We start from the raw sequence: 6,377 nt of genomic DNA, 5'->3' as shown, positions 1-6,377 counted from the left end.
TGCATAAACTGTAGGGAAGGTGAAACAAAGTATGCAAACAACCCTCTGTACGTGCTGCTCTTAACATCACTGTGTACCTTGTGTTGTGGTGGTGGGCTGAGGCAGAGCAATCAGCGAGTGAATGTTAAATTGTGACAGAACTTCGCTGCTGTGCCTTCCCATTAAGTGAGCCTTGATTTATACCTTCTGCATTGGGCAGGAGCTGCCCAAACATGTTGTGTTGGCCTCCTGGGAGCGGCTGTGCCCTGTTTACATGAGGAAGCTTATTATGGCATTGGAAATAAATACAAAAAAGGGTGGCAGGAAAGGTGTTTGTAGCAACTCCCTGGGGCATACTGCTGTTTGATGGGGCTGCAGGATTGCAGGTCGGTGCCTGGGCCCTCTGCAGGCCTGCAGCTGCTCTGCCAGCAGCGCTGCTCGGGCCTCTTGGACAGCTGGGCTGGGGCCTTGTGCCATGTCCTACCTGCTTGTCTTGCAGTCTTGCTGTGCAAAGACAGAGTTTGCAAATTGCAAATTTGCAATATAAATTGCAAAGTCTGTGTGTTAATCAAATGCCAGCAAGGTCTTCAGCCCTAAATAGAAGTGTTACACGGCTTAATGCACTGGGGAGGGTTGCAATTTCATTGCAGTGGCCATGGGCATTTGCTAATGCACAGCGTGGTGGGAATGGAGTTCGTGGCACTGACCTGTGGTCTGGCAAATACCACCCCAACCCGTTTTGGTTAGAGGGGGCATTGCTGAAGTGTTTAGAGCCCTGAGATCAGGCTAGAACTTTTCAGAGCCGCTAGCCTGGATGTGGCACCTGTCACTTTGTTATTCAGCATCTTGCACTGCCTGCAAAATCAGGGGTTGGCTTAGAGACCCGGGACCAACCCCAGTTCCCCTTGTACTTGCCAGTGAAATACTGCACTTGCTTGGCAGTTCATGCACCGTGGTCTGCGGCCGAACGGCTGCCCGCAGGATGCGTGCAGGGGTTGCTCTCCCGCCCTGCCTCCAGCTACCTCGGCATGTCCCACGTCAGGCCCGAAGTGCTGAGGGAAGGGATGAGCTGAGCTCCCGGGCTGCTCATCACACCCCTTGTCCTAACAGCTGCTGAAAGCTGTGATGGCAGCACTGGGCTGAGGCTGAGCCCCTTCTCCTCTGGCTGCTGGGGAAATAAATCCAGGTGGCAGGAGGCTACTCAGGCTGATAATGGAAAGCAGAATGGGGCTCCTGTCTGCAGCGCTGCAATTCCTCATTACCAGCAGGCCTCTGTGAATGTCAAAGCGCAGGTGGGAGAGGGGTTGGTGGTGTTCGCAGCACAGCTCCTGCCCCTCGTGTCCTGCAGCCCAAAGGTGTGGAAAGAAGCCCCCCTGCTCCCTGCCAGCCTGCAGCGTGACACTGAGGACACCAAAATCCATCCAGCCCCTACAAGCAGCAGTCACAGGGAGGGCAGCGTTCAGCTGGTGTCTTTGCGCCTGCCCAGCGTGTGGCATGGTCAGCGTGGTGTCTGCCCGAGGACACACACAGGCCTGGCACTAGCGAGCAGCATCCTCATAAACCAGCAGCAACCTTCCCTGCACTGGTTTTCTACTGAGAAAGTAATAAAAACAAACATATTAAAATAAAAAAGATGCAAATAATAGAAAAATAATCACTTTCGCCCCCCCGGTCAAAGGAAGCTATGTCCTGAGGGGTTTATGCCGCCCCCAAGATAGGTCAGGGCCGTGTCCGAGTGCTGCCAAGGCACAAGGCCCCCTTTGGGGAGCCGGGAGCGATGAGCTGGGAGGCAACTTTACACCATTTCGTCCTGCAGAGCCGCAGACGAGCCAGCCCTAAATATACATACCTGCAGCAAGGGGTGGGCGCAGGACACGCACGGGGAGCAGCTCAAATCAGAGCTAAAATAACCTCCTTGATTTTGCATTGATTAGCAAGAGTAATTCGCCCTCCAAACACCATTGCGCTGTCAGTTCGGGCTTAAAATAGCCTGAAAGCAGCCTGGGACGAGCCTTGAGCAGAGCCGTGCACGTACCATCCCGAGCACCCTGGTGGGCTGCAGCAGGGCAGGGCGAGGGACTCACACCCGAATTTCCACGCCATAGCCAGCCTGGCAATGGGACACATCAGAGCCCCCGAAACCAAAGTTATTTTAGGCACCAGCTACGTTACGGTGAGCTCTTTTCTCCACAGGATCCTTCAAAAACAAGTGACTCAGAGAACTAATAATTAGCCTGGGGTGTTCAAAACACCGCTGGAACGATGTTACTTTGGCGTGACTCATCACACTCCAGATTTTGTGGTGTTTTTTTATGGTGTGCTGGGCCACCCCCCAGCGTCTGTGCCTCTTTGGGTAAAGGCAGACAACCACTGATGATAAGGCACCGTCAGCACACGCAGTCTTAGGAGTCTAAGCTCCAGTTCTACAGCCAAAATCGTGCACATTTACCCCGCCCCCAACCCCAGTCTCTTCTGTGGGTAGCCACGGACCAGGGAGACCATGAGCTTGCACAGCAGCGTGGGAGCTGGTTTTCTGTTGCAATGGCTTTTTCTCAAAGCAAAGTATTAAGGTTGCATGTCACAAACACCTGGTGCTTGCTGCCAGATGAAAATTTTCCAGATTAACGATCCCAGACTAAATTCTGGGATGGAGCAAGCTCGGGGCTCCCCGAGAGCAGCCTGGGGCATGGAGAAGCCCTCGGGGCTGAAGCACACCCTGAGGTTGGTCCCATGGGACGCCGAGAGCCCCAGACTCCGAATACAGCCCAGTGCAACCAGGGGTTGAAAAAAAAGCGAGCTACATCTTATAAAGACAATGCCAAGCTCTGCTTTATTTTCATCAGTTTGATCAGTACAAAAGCAGACAGCGTATGTTTCATTTTTTTTTTCTTTTTCATTTTAATTAACACTTTACAAAGTACAAAATATACTGTCATTTGTTTTGGAACATTGTTTTTTTTTTTTTTCCTGTGTATGTTTTGTGTGTGTTTTTTTTTTTTTTTCCCCATACAGTACATAAATCTCAGCTTTTCAGCATAAGACCAGCAAAGAAAAGAAGCGTGTGCACTCGCTGGGAAAGCAAAGCATCCACTTCTCAGCTCCACGCATCGCACCCGGGGCACCATGCTGGCCGCAGACCGGTCCCCTTGAGCAGTGGCGGGCACGAAGGTGTTGATGCACCAGGGGCCGCCTGTGCCACGTGCCCCCCACCCTCCCCCGGTCTTCCTGCGGCTCAGGGTGAGCCCCTGCCTTGGTTTGCATCAGTCTGGTAGTTAAAGGGGGGGAAAAAAATAAAAATGCTTTTTTTTTTGTACTGTACCAAAGGAAAGGGTCCTGAGCAGGGCTGCGGGAGGTCGAGGGTGTCCGCGTCCCCAGCCTCTGCCAGGCAGGTGGGTGTTGGGGGTTGGGAGTGGGATCTCGCTCACTTACAGAGACAGTGGTACCTAAACAAGGGGTTTTAAGGTCCCCAAGGTCTGTGCGCCCTTGGGGCTGCCCTGCTGGGCCACCCGAAGCAGCGAGGGGCAGGCCCTGGGTCACACTGGGCAGATGCTGCACCAGGAGCCCCTCTGCTTGCTGGAAATTTGGGGCAATGCTATGACTATGGGCAATCCTGGGCGTTTGGGGAAAATCCGGGCTGCTTCTCAAGTCCGAAAGAAGCGGGGGGAGAGATGCTGAGTGCTGCTGAAGCCAGGTGAGACACCAAGGGGGTGGCGGTGCCCTACGGCCGCTGACCTGCGCCCATCCAGTGTGATGGTGCCGGGTGCGGCACAGCTGCAGCGTGAGCCCAGAATTACCCCAGGGCTGACAACACAGTGCATGTCAGCCCTGGGAACCAACCCAAAATCTGTCCCTAAGCACCGATGCGGATGATTAGGTTCCTCCATTCAACACCATCCCCCAAATTAACCCTCCTGGGTGCATTACGGTGCCCTAAGAGCAGGAGACAAGCAACAGGAGCAAGTGAGGGCCTCGCACCCCCTGGTTTAGTGGGAAAAAAACATGGGGAGAACAGGCGGGTGCACGGCTAATGGAGGTGGAAGGAGACAGATGGCTTGTCCAGAGGCTTAATCAGGGCAGCCACACCGGGGCCCTGCTGCAGATCCCTGTCAGGCCACCCCTTGCCTGTCCCAGCCCCACTTAACGCCATCCTCACAGCCCCACTGCCCACAGCCACGGGGCTGGCACTGGGGTGTCAGCAGCAGCAAGGTTTTGGGGTTTCCAAATGCGGACCAGGGCTGGCCTCAGCACCACATGTGCCCCAGGAGGGAAACCACAGACGTTCACTCCCAAAAGGAGCTGTTCAAACCCCAGCGGGTTCTCCAGCACCAAGACTGACCGAACAGACCAGAACCGCTTGTTCCCCCGCGACACCACCCAGGTGTCCTGCCCCCAGCAGCCTTGCAGCTGTAGCAAAACTCATTGGGTCACTTTGCTGATCTCAACAATTCAAAAACAATCACAAGCCAGGCATCAAAACTAATTACAAGAGATAATGAAGGGCAGTGGGGTTTTTCTCCTAGGCCCTAAGAACACAGCTCCCCACCTCTTCCTTCGGCTCTGCACAGTGAATGCTCGCCGCCTTCTCCCACCAGTGGAGCACTCCTGCTGCCAGCAGCTGCGCTGGGACAGCAGCGGCATTCCCACAAAGGGCAGGGTACTCGGAAAATTAATTTTTTTCAAGTCACAAAAGAGCTGGCAGGAATCCTTGGGGGGAAAAGAAAAGGCTTATCACTGCCATCGCAGAAGGGTTCAGGTCCTCGAGGCGCTGAGATGGCAGCAGGGAGGTGGGGGGAAGCAGGGCCCCAACTCCAACTCCCTCCCAAATGCGCCATGCAAGTGACATCACCTCTGCCACATCTGCACCGGGGGAAAACCAATCGAGCCCCAAAATGAAGGAGGAAGAGAGCCACATTTTGGCATCAGGGTGGGGAGGGCACTGGCACAGCTACTGGAGAGGGACCTGCAGCACCCCATGGGCTCTCAAACCAACAGCCCTGCCATGCTGACCCCAGCCACGCCGTCCGTCCCCAGTCCCAAATCCACCCCCAGGTCATTTAGAAAACAGAGGGGATTACAGAGTGGGGGAAGGCTATGACTTGTGGTCTGAAGGTAGCCTTCAGTCCCAGCCCTCAGCATAGGAGTTAGCTTCCCAACCAGGAGAAATAGCTGGTGCTGTCTAGAGAGACCAAGAGAGGGACTTCTTGGCTATATGTGTTCCAAAGAGGTATGTTTCCCTGCACATTCACACCCTAAAATTACAATACACTTTGCTTGATACATACTTCATTTGATTTCCCCTGCCAAAAACAGGGTCTGTGCATTGCTCCACGTTCACCAGAGCTTCTGCAGGGGCAGCTGCAGCATGAGCAGCCTCCAGTGCTTGTGCTGTATTGCAAACACTTTTCTTCCCCTGTGCTAATTAGAGCTGGTATTTAAACCGAGTTGTGCTTAATGAAGATTAAGTGAAGGAGGCAGCAGGGAGATGGAAAGGGGCTGAAGGCAGCAGAGGAACTCAGGATTCACAGTCAGGGTCCCCCAGCCCATGCTGGGAGAATCACCCCGAGCGTTTCCACCTGGACTCAGAGCCCCCACAATGCCCACAGGGTAATGTCGGCCCCAACATGAACAGCCCATGGGGGGATGGACAGACGGACAGATGAATGTGTGGGGAGGAGGTATCTAAGTCTGCGAGGCAGATCTGCACATCTCGGCCAATGTAAACACACCCCAGCACGCATGGTACGACGTAAATACTATTTGGCAAAAGGCTTACTGGGTTTTACTCTCTAGCAGGTAATAAAAGTTTAATCCAGTCCGGCATTTGCAGTCAGGATGGAACAGGTAAGTGAGATGCCTTAAGCTGCTTACTGGAGATGTCCACAGCAGCAGTAATAACAGAAGAAAAGAAATCCTCATCAGGGAACGATTTCTTGTCCATCACCGAATGCTGCAGCAAGACACTTTTGCTCAGGAGCTAGCAGCTGCTGCTCAGGCTCGGGCTGAACCAAGAACTCCTCCCATGTCGCCATCAGAAAATGGCGATCACCCAGCAACAGGGCAGGAGCTGCTCACATTGAAGCAGTGTGAAAGGAGCACCGACATGGGACCCGGCACCCTTCACCAAGGATCTGCTGCCTCTGAGCACGCAGGGACCCGCAGAGGCTCTCCCCAAGGCAGAGGCTGCACATTGGAGGATTTCTGAGGACCGGGGCTTTGGGAGGGCCCCTGGCACCGTGGCTGGGACCGGGACGAAGGTGCCCCCAGGGAATGAGAGGGGAGCTGGGCAGGGAAAGGAACTCTGCTTGGTTCAAATTGGAGAAAGAAGAAAAATGGTTTTGTGCTCACAACAAACGAGCAAAACCGCATACCTTCATATTTGCTCAAGTACAAAGGAAATG

Source organism: Cygnus olor, chromosome 20 (genome assembly GCF_009769625.2).
Source record: "Cygnus olor isolate bCygOlo1 chromosome 20, bCygOlo1.pri.v2, whole genome shotgun sequence".
NCBI classification, from domain to species: domain Eukaryota; kingdom Metazoa; phylum Chordata; class Aves; order Anseriformes; family Anatidae; genus Cygnus; species Cygnus olor.
This window is presented reverse-complemented; position numbering follows the sequence as displayed.